This window comes from Ictidomys tridecemlineatus, chromosome 7 (genome assembly GCF_052094955.1).
Source record: "Ictidomys tridecemlineatus isolate mIctTri1 chromosome 7, mIctTri1.hap1, whole genome shotgun sequence".
NCBI classification, from domain to species: Eukaryota; Metazoa; Chordata; class Mammalia; order Rodentia; family Sciuridae; genus Ictidomys; species Ictidomys tridecemlineatus.
Window position 1 is genome coordinate 76,381,278 of NC_135483.1, and position 12,414 is coordinate 76,393,691.

At 44.2% G+C, this 12,414-nt stretch overlaps 1 protein-coding gene and 1 pseudogene across 1 annotated transcript in view; one reads left to right on the forward strand and one right to left on the reverse strand.

Moving 5' to 3' along the window:
- The window catches only part of Pxdnl (peroxidasin like), a 439,633-nt gene that overhangs the window by 263,462 nt on the left and 163,757 nt on the right, over positions 1-12,414 (forward strand). The window lies entirely within an intron of this gene.
- On the reverse strand, positions 9,171-11,439 carry LOC101963832 (TAF5-like RNA polymerase II p300/CBP-associated factor-associated factor 65 kDa subunit 5L; annotated as a pseudogene).

Consider the following 12,414-nt stretch of genomic DNA (forward strand, 5'->3'; position numbering starts at 1 on the left):
GTTTAGAGAAATCAGACAGAATATTATTTGGGTTGTAAAGGCTGTGCAGAAAATTTTCAGGTGGAGGACTGGGTGAGATGCCTCATACATAACAATAACATGAGAAAAACCACAAGAGAGATTAATCTGGTTTAACTAAGGTATAGGAGTGATGTGAGAACTGAATGTTTGAGAGGGTATTTTGAAAATATAGCTTATTAAATTGCAGAGCCTCAAGAATTTGTCTGTAGATTGAGTTTAAGAAGCCCTGAGTTAGAATCAGGTTGTGGAGCATACTGCAGGTACACATTAGGTTGGGCCATTTAAGTTTTTAGACAGGCAAATGGCATTTATATTTGTAAAAAGAATTTTCATTGCAATATGGGGGAAGCATTATAACAGAGGAAGACTGGAGATGGACAACCAGGTCAGAGGCAGCGTGGAAAAGTGTACTGAGATAATAAGGAGGCATAGGAAAAGACATTGCCGTGGGCTAGAGTAGAGTGAATGCTTCATCACTTCAGCCCAGAAAGTTGGCTCCATTCACTCCGTGAGCTTCTGAGATGGCCAAAAATCTAAAAGATCCTTCCTTCCTTCCTTCCTTCCTTCCTTCCTTCCTTCCTTCCTTCCTTCCTTCCTTCCTTCCTTCCTTCCTCCCTCTCTCCCTTCCTTCCTCCCTCCCTTCCTTCCTCCCTCCCATGCATTCTTCCATTCAACTGCTGCCGAGGACTGCTTTATACTAGACACTGTTCTGCAACCTACAACTCTGGGTTTCAACATCTTGTTTGGGAAAAACAGAAAACCAAAAAAACATAACTACAATGTTTTTTAAGTGGAAGCTACAGCTAAGGAATGCTCCTAAGTGAAGTACCAGCCAAAATACAAACATTTCAAAGAAGCCAATAAGAAATCCACTTGGAGAGTAAAATATTGGGGAGATGAGAGGATCGGGATTTTTGAAAAAGTCTTTTCTGGAAAGAGCTGTGCCGTGATCTCTTTGTCTCTGTGGTGAAGGATGGATGGGATTCCCTCCCAACTCTAGGGTAAGTGGCTACTTCCAAAGTGTTTCTTGAAGTTTTGAGGAAAGGACAGACTGGGGTCTCCTGCCTGGAAGACCTAGTGGGTGTGGTCTGAGGAAGCTGACTAGCTGCACTGGTATCACACTTAAAAATAAAACAAAACAGTGTGTAGATCGGTGACCTGGAATTTATTAGGTGTCAGATGGTGAAACAATGAAAGGTTTTGAGCATAGGAATAGTAGTATTTGGTTTGCATATTTAAAGGATCACACACTTGTCTGGGGAATAGACTGGCAGCACATTGGAAGAAGGAGTGTAACTTACGATGGTCCAGGTGAGAGATGGTGGTGGCAAGGTCTATTAGGGTAGTGGTGGAGGTGTTGAAACATGGTCAGATCATCTTTATATTTGGAAAGAAGTGATTGCAAGATTCCCTGATAGGCTGGCTATGGAATGTGAGAGAATGAAGAGCTAAAAATAACTCCTATATATTTAGAAGGATGGGACTTCCACCAGCTGAGATAAGGCAAGTGAGGACAAGGAGGCATTGGAGAGGTGCACCTGGTGTTTGCTTGGGCTGAGTTTGAGATGCCTACTGGACATTAAGGTTTCCAGTACAGATTTTCTCATATGGAACTTGAGTTCCCAAGGGAAGTTGTAGGAATTTGAGAAATAAATTCATGAATTTTCAGTGTATAAATATCATTAAAAGCCATGACAGTGGATGAGATCACTTAGGGAGTGAGAGTAAATAGAGAAAAAAAGAGAAATAAGAAATAAATCCATAGAACCTCAATTATTATGAGTCAGGCAGTTAAAGACGGACAAGAAAAAGAGATTGGTCACCCGAAACAGTGTTAGATGGAAACCAAAGGCCAGTTGCCTCTCCTGGGATCTCTGTCTCGGGCCCAGAACTTCGTAGCATGATGCTCCAGATAGGCTGCTGTGCCCCAACTTTCAACTACCACCCAGGAAGCATTAGAATCCACATGTTCTTTCTTGATGATTCTCTCATCTGATCTCCTTCTGCTGTGACCTTGAAGAGCTCTGCAGCTCCCTGGGAAGCATGTTCCATAGCTTCAGGATTTTCCTTGAATGCTTCTACCCATTTCTTTCTTTTGCTGGAGCCAAGCTCTGATCCTTCAGCCCTGAGGTCCTAGCATCTCTGAGGGGTGAAGCTTGGCTGGGGTGAGGGTGCAGAATTCTCTTGTTGTCACACTGCTGTTTCACTATCTATTATGATTTGAGGATCGTTTTCCTTATTTTATGCATTTCTTTTCCTGAGATAATGTCATGGTGTTGCTTCAGACCAAAGTTCCTCAAAGTGTGTTTCTCCAAAGCCCATGTTATGAATTAGGAATTTCACACAAAGCAGCAATGGTTTAAAGGGAATAAAGAAAGAGGACATGGGCTTAAGTTCAAAGGAATCTTTTCTTCAGTACAATTTGTTTCTAAGTTATCAATGTGGGGATAGATCTTTTTTTCCCATTTTGCCAGGACCATGTTTAATGAGGCTTGGGACTCTCCACAGAGCCCCACAGGGCTTTAGACTGTTTCCTGGATTCAACTCGAGGTATTTGAATCAGCCTTTTCACTGCTATGGCCAAAAGATCTGCAAGAACAATTAGGAGAGGAAAAGTTTACTTGGGAGCTCATGGTTTCAGAGGTCTTAGTCCATAGGTGGCTGGCTTCATTGCTCAGGACCCAAGGTGAGACAGGACATCAGGGCACAAGTGTGTGGCAGAAGAAAGCATCTGGGGAAGGAAGGAGAGAGGGAGGGTGCCCCCCTCACCACAGACAAAATTTAAACTCCGAGGGCCCACCCTTGTTGACCTAGCTCCTCCAGTTACCCCCCAGTTAATCCCTAGCAGGGGATTAATGCTCTCATAACCCAATGATTTCATCTCTAGACTTTCTTGCATTGTTTCAAACATGATTTTTGGGAAGACACCTCACAGAACCATAATATGGGGTGACACCGTGTATGTGTGCAATGGATATATACAAGTGAGTGTTATTTATCTGATGTATTGAATGATTGAAGACTCAGAAGCCCAAACTAATTTTGGTTTTACCTTTCTTTGTCCGAGCACTATATTAGAAGAAATTTGGATTGTACCATTTTAAATGGTACCTGAAAGATTGGTATATTACAAATAATTACATCAAAAGTGACTCAATTATCAAATCATGTGCATTTTCATAGTATCATATCTACCTAACAGTCTTAAATATTTTTGCATTTGAAAACTTTCATCCAGTGATGAAGTAACTGGTCAGTTTTCTATTAAATATGAAATAAATATTATGAAAGTAAGAAACAAGGATTATAATCTGTCACCTTATCTGACTAAAACAATTCAGTCTTCTTTGCAATTTTATTCATTAGCTATTTAATAAAACTATCATGATGGCTTTGTCTTTATGTCTTTTCCTATCTTGTTAGCCTCTGAATGTTAAAGATCGTAAACTATTAGTTTATTTATTATGCTTCTAGCTGAGATAGAAGCAATTTATTCTTAATGCAATATGCCCAAGATTTCAAGCAGTAACAAACTTCCCCGATGAGGAATAGAGCTCTGTGTTCTTCAATTATTGTTAGCTGGTCTATTCATGGTTGACAGTCCTCCTGTAATCTGTATATGGCTTAAATCCAGAAAAGAAATATAAAATAAAACCATAGTTATGGGCATAGAGAAAAACAATATTCATTTACGGGCAGCTTTGTTCAAAGCCATTTCTAGTTTTCTCTGAGATGTAAATCCCCAGGTGGCAATCAACCATGTCCGAAAATTGGATTTATGGGTTCAATTGAGAGAATGTTTCAGCCCAGAACATTTAGAGAACTATGGAATTTTAGAGTTGGTAAGGATCTTGTGGAGCGAACTTAAATATGACTTTTACAATGTATGCTACTGGTGAATTTGAGTTTCTGAAGCCAACTTAAAAATAGGAGGAGGTATGCATATGTGCATACAAATTATAATTCATAGTGTGTTCTCTCTCATTATTTTGAAAAATATATTTACAGTAAATCTTAACATTTTGTGTATCTAGTGACTTATACTAGTTTTGTGTATTTTTTATTAGAGCCTCATTCTGTTTCTTAGAACCTTTGGTTTATTGATGTAGTAATCAGATGCCATGCTTATTTTAAGTCAAATAAGAGGCACTAGAGGCTTATTGGTGTTTAAGCTCAAGGTTTTTCTGACTTAGTGTGACTCAGTTGCCCACGCACTCATATGTAGGCCTCCACTTTCACCCTCAGATTTGTCCCAATTCAGTTTTGGAAGCAACTTCCACAAGGGGAGCAGAAATAAATCTCCATTGCCTGTTGGGCTTGGGGGTAAGGCACAGGCCAGTGATCCCCAACACTGGTCTCTTGTCCTTCCCTTTCCTTACTATTTCCCATCTTCTGGGTCTTCTTGCAGCTACATCCTTATGCCAACGTCCAACCTTGAAGTGCACAGCTACCTTTGGACAGGAGCCCACTCCCCACATTAGCCAGCAGTCACAGCTCTTTAACCCTGGTATCATTTGTTAATTCAGCTGCTAGAGTCATGTTCAGTATGAGTGACTCTCAACTTCCTGATGTTTATATAAAATTGATTGCATTTACATGAGGAGTCTAGAGGCTGAGGGACAAGGTAAATCACTATATACCATGTAGAAATGGTCTCTTGCGAAATGCATCTTTCTCCTTAGGATCTGTCCTGCATATTTCCCTTTCTGTATGCTACCCTTACAAACAAATTGTTATGGTTTGGATCTGGAACATCCTTGAAAAGTTTTTGATCTGAAAGCATCATCCCCAGTGCAACAGGGTTCAGAGGTGGGGTTTCAGGCAATGATTAGAGCTCTAATCTTATTAGTAGATAAGATTAGAGTCAGTAGATAAGATTAGAGTGACAGCTGAGTGGATTACTGCCATAGTCTGGCTGGGCACAAAATCACGAGCCACTCAAGCAGGAACAAACTTTATTTTTGAAACTGCCGCCAATGCCCCGTATGCTCCCGGGGCAGATTGCCGACGCACGCGGTGTTCTCCTGGACCCCCAACAGGAAGTCCCTCCTCTGGAATTCCCTCCTACGGCACTTCCCAACCAATGGGAACTCTTCAGGAGTCCCGTAGCAGGCCGAGGTGGACAGCAGGAGTCCAATATCCATATGGACTTAACATAATCATATCATCTCAATGGCTAGCTGGTGTCACCTTTCAACCAAAAATGCCATGCATCATATTACTTGGCTGTGGCTCTTAACAGGTTACTAGGTGGTAAGTTCAGGCAGGAGACGTGAGGCTGGAGGAAGTAGGTTTATATCTGTTGGATATAGACCTGGTCTCTTTCCCTCTCTGCTTTCTGGTTGCCATGAGCTGAGAAGCTTTCTTCCACTGCATCCTTCCACCATGATGTTCTGTTTGCCTCAGGCCCTGAGCAATGGCATCACTGATCATGAACTGAGATCTCTGAAACTGTGAGCACAATATCAACTTTTCCTTCCTATGAGTTGTTCTTGTCCGATATTTTGGTCACAACGGCTAACACAGAAATCTATGCATTATGAACAAGATAGGGTGTAAAGTAACGTTTTCTCCTTTTGGATTTTAATCTTTCTTGTATGACTTCTGACTATGTCATCTTACTTCTTAGAAATTCCCAGGGAACATGTTTTATTAGGTTTGTATTTTAGCTTGGTCTTCACATAAGCAGGTGGCTTAGTCTTTACACTTCTTTAGCATATTTCCTCCTTCACTGGATCTAACTTGGTTGCTCCATTTTCCACAGTGTGAACTCTGGTATCTCTGTATGATGTTGCTTTTACCTGAATACTCAATACTTTTTTTTTCCATTTTCAAAGTTTTAATAGATGTATAAATTGTGGCAACTCCCCATCTGGGAGATTTTTATGGAAATGGTCTCAGAAGGAGCCATCTGACCCGATGAATATTGTCCCCGGTCACAATGTCATAAAATTATGGTGCGTGAAGGAAATGTAAGATCATATAGTTATTCCTTTGGTTTTAAGTTAAACTAAAGTCTTTAAGTAAGTAAGCTGGCTAGGTGGTGGGGGGTATTAGAGCTCAAGAGATTAGGAGGCATATCACCAATATAGTATATTGGAGAGAAGGGATATTTATTTATTCTCTTTCTTATGTTTTTCTAATTTTTTCCTCCTCAAGCATACTGTACCCATGGTAGGAAATTATCAGGTTCTGTTCTTTTTATTCTGGACATTTCTCCCTTTACCCTGGCACATTCTTAGGGGTAGCAGGGAGTAAATTTGGCTAGCTAATAATGATTGATATTCTGAGACCAGGGTGGTTTTGTGGTGACCCATGGTGATGGCCAGCCAGTCATGCTCTCTTTACCTTTTCTGTTTACAATAGCCTACAGCCGGAGTATGCTGAATAGTCCTCGGCATGTCTGCAAATAAGCTTCAGAAGGAGGATCTGATTATTTAGATTTGGAAGCAGTCATAAGAGGCCCCTTTTTGGCCTTAGCACTAAGTCAAATTGCCCATTTCAGCTTTTCAGAAACCCTGCATGGGAAGTCAGAAAGTGCTGATGTATGTACACTACCTCTCGGGGCTCTTAGCCCCATGTGTGCAGCTGGTCCATTAGCACTGGGAGGAAACGAGTGTCGGGGCAGACCTTGGGCAAAACATCCCTGCCTCAGTTCCTGCCTGAACTTTTAAACTACATAGAATTTCTCATCTTTTCGTCCCTGTACTTCCAGTCAAATGTCTGGATATCTGTCATGTGTCAGGAAAGTGCTGGGTATTTCTCATATATGTCCACCACCCTCAAATCAAGCAACATTAACGCCGGCGTCACAGAGTAAGTGAGAGGTCTAGTGAGTGCAAACTTCCTTGTGCCTTGTTGCTTCATCCTGTTGAAGGCTGACAGGATCCTTCTCTGCATTTTCTCTTGGGATTGTCCCCATGTCATAGGATGCCTGTAACTTATTCATCCAAGGCCCTCATTTCTTCCTATTTAGACCACTATAGGAAACTCATAGTTGGTTCATCTGTTGCTCTATTCCATTGTGTTACCTCTGCATATATACTGCCCTTAAATTTCAGCATTTATGGTGTCAATGCTCTGAACCTTAAATCCTTTAATTGCTCCTAAAAACCAATAGAAGCAAACTCCTACTTCTCAGTATTCATGGGCAATCATAGAACCATTTATAACTAACTACCTTTCAGATTATAACTACCTTGCAGATTTCTCTTTTTCCCTTTTCTCCATCCACATATGAAGAAAAAATGCATTTTTCTTCACTGTTACATTCATTTATATTGGATATATTGTTTCCCAATTCCTACCGCTCTTTGTTAATTTGATTGTTGAACATCTCTCTGTTCTTGAAGGAGCATTTCTAATGCCAATTTCTTCACAAAGATTTTATGTTTTTTTCTTTTTTTAATTCTCTTTTTGCTTCATTGAGTTTTTTTTTTTTGCACTTGATGATTCTCTGCTTCTTATGGTATTTATCTTTTTAAATCTTTTAAGGACTTTATGTAATTTCCAAGCTAATCGATTCTCTTTTTGTCTTCCTAGCACCAAATGCAGTCTCTCCCTCCCTCCTTCCCTCCCTATCTTTCTTTCTTTCAACTAAATGCATTTTAATAGAAAATAAAATACAAAATAAGTCTTCTGAAAACAGAAATATTTAACCCTTTTCCAACACCAAAACTTGCTTTACCTTCCATATAGCTGTATGCAGCGGGCCCACTGAGAGGCACAGGGCCTGACAGGTGGACCACCATGGGAGGAAGACACAGGCTACCTCAACAAGGGCTCCTTTGAAAACACAATGTCTTGTGACTTATTTCAAATTATCTTTTATCATAATCTTTCTTTATTCTGTGCTGGGGACTGAACCCAGCCAGGGCCTCGTGCCTTTTCTGCTGGGTTTCTGTTCTTGCGACTAAAAGGCTCAGGGGTCACTCCAGTTAAACTGGGCTAACAGGACTGTGCAAAATAACCACACAAGAGACACAAATACCTTTTTCTTTGGGGTCGCTGTGATGGCTCCTCTGACCTTAAGGGTCCACAGAAAGAGAGCGAGAGCAGGCGCTGACCCCTTTTATTGAGGAGAAGCTATTCAACTGAGGCAAGGGGTCAGGTTTCAGGGGGCTGAGTCTATCTTCATGATGTCCACTGTCAGCAGGTTGACTGACACCCGGGTAGGCCACACCCAAGGGCACAGTAAGAGGAGGGGACACAGAAAGGCACTTCCATGGAAGATTCTATCCTAAACAGGGCAAGGGGTTATATTACAAAGGAACAGGTGAGCATAGCTCCACCCCTGGGGCTGTAGCAAGACACACCCATGCACCAGACACCAACCCTCGAACACAAGAAGGGTGGGAAAGCTCTGCCACATTTCTGTGACTGAGCGCCTCAGCACCCAGCCGGGGAGTGTGACCCAGACACGTGCAAGGTTGGTCTGCCACACTTTTCTTTTCAGGGGAGAGAATTACTAACGAAAGTGCAGCTGAGAAAAGAATTTTCCCTTCCCACTACCCCCACAGAGCCACTGCTCAGTGCCCCCACCAGCTTTCAGAAATGGGTCCCTGACACCATCAGGTCACACTGAGGCCTCCCTTCTCTGGTCACACAGTGCTGTCAAATTCTCTGAGTTCCCTGAACCTTAAAATTCTAGAATCACAGCCTGTGCTAAGAGTCAAACCTGAAAGATAAAAGCAGAGAAGTTTCCCTCTGCCAGTGCTAGTTTCCTTCTTAACAACAACAACAATAATAAACAATAATTTTAAAATATCCTGTTTCTCTGTCATTAAGGAAAAGGAAAGACTTTGCCAGGATCATCCCCGTTTCCCAGGCCCCATCTCCCATCCCTCCACCAACAGGGGCTTCCAGGTGAGGGGGGCCCATACCACTCTGTCCCAGGCTGCTGCAGGGCATTCTGTGACTGCCCCCAGGCAAACCTGCTATTGAGGAGAAGACAGGGTCCAGACAGGAAGGCGAGAGTGCAGGAGGTCCAGAGGGTCCTCAGAACTGGCCACCGACTTGGAGAGTGGTTGGGCCAGTTCTCAGCTCTCACCCAGGCACCACGTGCTCTTCCTGCCCCACAGGCCTGCAGCAGGGGCTAGGGCCCAGCCAAACTAGAGGGGCTCTTTCACAGTCCCTCTGTGATTCTGTTTCATGCAGCTTGAGGACTTCTGCCACAGCCCAGTCTGCTTTAACCAAGGTAAAAAAATTGATGCTCTTGATTTTCCTGTGTGATCCCAGTCACCAGGAGGAGGCTGCAGGCTGTGAACTGCAGGCCCAGGATGCTGCTCATCAGGCTGGTGTACACGCCCATGAGCTTGCTGGGGGAGCTGTAGGTGGGCTGGCTGCCACAGGTGCTCCTAATGTCCCAGATGCACACCGAGTGATCCATGAAGGCAAAGGCAACCAAGCCGCTGTCCTGGCTGAAGGTGAGGCTGGTGAGGCTGTCCGTGAAGCTTCTCATCTCTTGGAAAAGGGTCAAGGACTTGAAAACAGCATACTACAGGGACACAGCCACATCAATGTTTATAGCAACACAATTCACAATAGCTAAACTGTGGAACCAACCTAGATGCCCTTCAGTAGATGAATGGATAAAAGAAATGTGACATATATACACAATGGAATATTACTCAGCAATAAAAGAGAATAAAATCATGGCATTTGCAGGTAAATGGACGGCATTAGAGAAGATAGTGCTAAGTGAAGTTAGCCAATCCCCCCAAAAACAAATGCTGAATGTTTTCTCTGATATAAGGAGGCTGACTCCTAGAGGTGTAGGGAGGGTGGGCATGGGAGGAATTAGACAAACTCTGGATAGGGCAGAGGGGCCAGAAGGGAAGGGAGGAAACATGGGATTAGAAATGATGGTGGAATGTGATGGACATTATTATCCAAAGTACATGTATGAAGACACGAATTGGTGTGAATATACTTTGTATGCAACCAGAGATATGAAAAACTGTGCTCTATATGTGTAATAAGAATTGTAGTGCATGTTGCTATCATATATAAATTTTAAAAAATTGTATTAAGAAAAAAAGAAAGAAAAGGGTCCTAGAAGCCAAGTCCCACAGCCTCAACCTCTGGTCCTTACCAGTGGAGTCCAAGTACTTCCCTTTGGGAGAGGAGGAAGGTCCCTGTGGCCAGAGATGGCTGTGGGGTGCTCCACAGCTAGTCTTCTCAGTCCAACCTGTGTTCAAGTAGAGGGAGTCAGGGTGGAACTTGACCCAGTCCCCGTCTGTCAGATGTCCTGTGTGTGTCCTCAGTGGGAACGTTTGATCCAGCCACCACAGCCTGGTGGTGAGCTCTTGGCACCCACTGGCAAAGGAGAAGCTGGACGGCTGAAGTTCAGGTCCCACGTGGGGTAGGCGTGTCCCTGGATTAGCACGCTGTTGCGGAAACTGCCCAGGTATCAGATGGACATGTCTTCAGAGCAGGGACATGTCTCCATCTGCAAGGAACCTCATGCTCTACACGGGTCTGCAGGGTGCCCACAGTGTCTTCAGGTCTTTGCTCATGCTATCGTCCTCGGAGTCCTCCTCCTCCAGAGTGTCACAAACCAGGCGATTGGGCGACATGTCCACCTGTTGACTTTAACTTCTTGGGCTGCCAACTCCAGAGTTCTCAAACTCAGCAGCAGGCAGCTTGCTGTCGGGGGAGACCTCCACGGTGTTGAGCAGCGGCTCTGGGTTGTGGAAGCCGTGGAAGCAGATGGTGATGAGGGAGGGAGGACCGTCCTTCACATGCTCGTCGCTGTCCTGCAGGACCTCCAGGGTGGCCTTGTTCTGCAGAAGAGGGCTGGCCTGTCCAGGGGCTCCAGGCTGCCGCTGTCACCAAGGGAGTTGCCACTGACATATAGCGGGTCGTCTGTTCTCTTGTCCAGCTGCACGTCCAGGTGGCTGTGGATGGTGATCACCCTGCACAGGGCACTGTTGCTGTCACTCTGGAGGTAGCGCAAAAGGTAGCTGTCGCTGTCCCCCCCCGAGACGGATCACATAGTTGTTGTCCAGGGTGTCTGTGTGCTCAGCAGCTGCTGGAGGACATCGTTCTGGTGGTCATTTTACAGGACCATCCGTGGAAACTTTCCCCCATGTTTTCAGGACTGTTCTGAGCCAGCTTGAGATGGAGGTAGATGAAGAGTGGGCAGAAGAGGGGCATCACTTTGTGGCGGTGCCAGCAATCAGAATCAGTGAGAAAAGTCCACAGTCTTCCAAACTGCACTTCATACTGCTCAGGTTCTGACCGGCAAGGGGCTTCAGACACTGTGGGGGCTCAACGAGGTTCTGAGTGGACGGAGAGGTTGGCCACCATCTCCTCCGCACTCTGGGTCAACCTCACGCCTTGCATTAGCAGACGACTGGAGTCCACGTACGGCTGGCATTGGAGCAGCAGGAGGTGCTCCGTGCGCATGCGTTTCATGACCTCCCACCTCTGAGCCCTAGAAGTCTGCGAGGCTGCCCATTTGCGAGGCCAAGCGCTACCCAGCACACAGTCACTTCCCATGGCGCTGGGGGAAAATGCAGCACTTCCTGTGAGTCTCCACTCAATAGAAATGTTGTCATCGTCCTATAGCATAAAACACCTGGCTTTAGGAGAATTGTGGGATTTTTTTGTAGCATGTGGACTCTGTCTTGCAGAACCTTCTGGCCTCTACTCCACTCTAGCAAACTGTTCCCGTCTTGACACTTGGCACCTTCTTATGCTTTGTAGCTACCTCCAGTGTTAGAATCACCCAGACGTCACCCAATCCTCCTCCAGATCTCCTGTGCTTCCCTAGGTTAAGTCCCAGACTTCCCTTCATGTGACCATTCGGTTATACCACAGATTTACCCATTTCTTTCAGATTTAAGGCATTCTGTGTGTAGCTGCTATAGTTTGGATCTGTAATGTCCCCCCAAGTCCCATGTGTTAAAGGCTTGGTTTCCATCTGGCCACCATCTGGAGATGGTGGAACCTCTAAGAGGTCGGGCCTAGTGGGATGTCCCCAGGCCATTCAGGGTGTGTCCTAGAAGGGGACTGTGGGATGAGTGTCCTCAGCCATGAAGTGAGCAGTCTGCTCCACACTATGATGTGCTGCTGCCTTACCACAGGCCCTAAAACCATGAAGACTAACTAACCGTGGATAGAAATGCCTAGAACTATGGGCCAAATAAACCTTTCCTGTTTTTAAGTTGATTATCTCAGGTGATTTGTCACAATAATGGAAAGTTGACTAGCACATCACCTTATAAAGTTACTCTTTTGTTTTCGTGGGTTCTGCATCCATGAATTTAATCAAATCTGGGTCAGAAATGGTGTCTGTAGTGGACACATAAACTTTTTATCTTGTCATTATTCTCTAAACAGCACTGTATAATAACCAGTTGTTTATCGAATATATTAGGTATTATAAGT